Raw genomic sequence first — 344 nt, 5'->3', positions numbered from 1 at the left:
GAGATGGGTTTAACCCACGAAAGCGTACTACACGAGTCTGTCCTATGTGAAGACTGTGTACAGAGATCGAACGAACGCATGAAAGAAATTGAACGAAAGAACACATAACCCGCAAAAATATAGAGTAGAATTGTGACCGTTGCTTCGAATTTGAATTTATATGTATATATATATCATAGCCCCAGGGAGTGGAACCTATGAGTGTGGAAGGATGTCTCTTACCGTTATGTTGTCAGAGGAAAAAAAGTCTCTCTCTTCGTACGACACATTTGTGTACGAATTGTATCGATGGCTATATAGATCCGATGTTGCACATATTCTGAGTAAAGAACACCCCACCCGGG

The sequence above is a fragment of the Megalopta genalis genome, unplaced genomic scaffold (assembly GCF_051020955.1).
Source record: "Megalopta genalis isolate 19385.01 unplaced genomic scaffold, iyMegGena1_principal scaffold0166, whole genome shotgun sequence".
Taxonomy (NCBI): domain Eukaryota; kingdom Metazoa; phylum Arthropoda; class Insecta; order Hymenoptera; family Halictidae; genus Megalopta; species Megalopta genalis.
Note: the sequence above shows the minus strand (reverse complement) of the source record.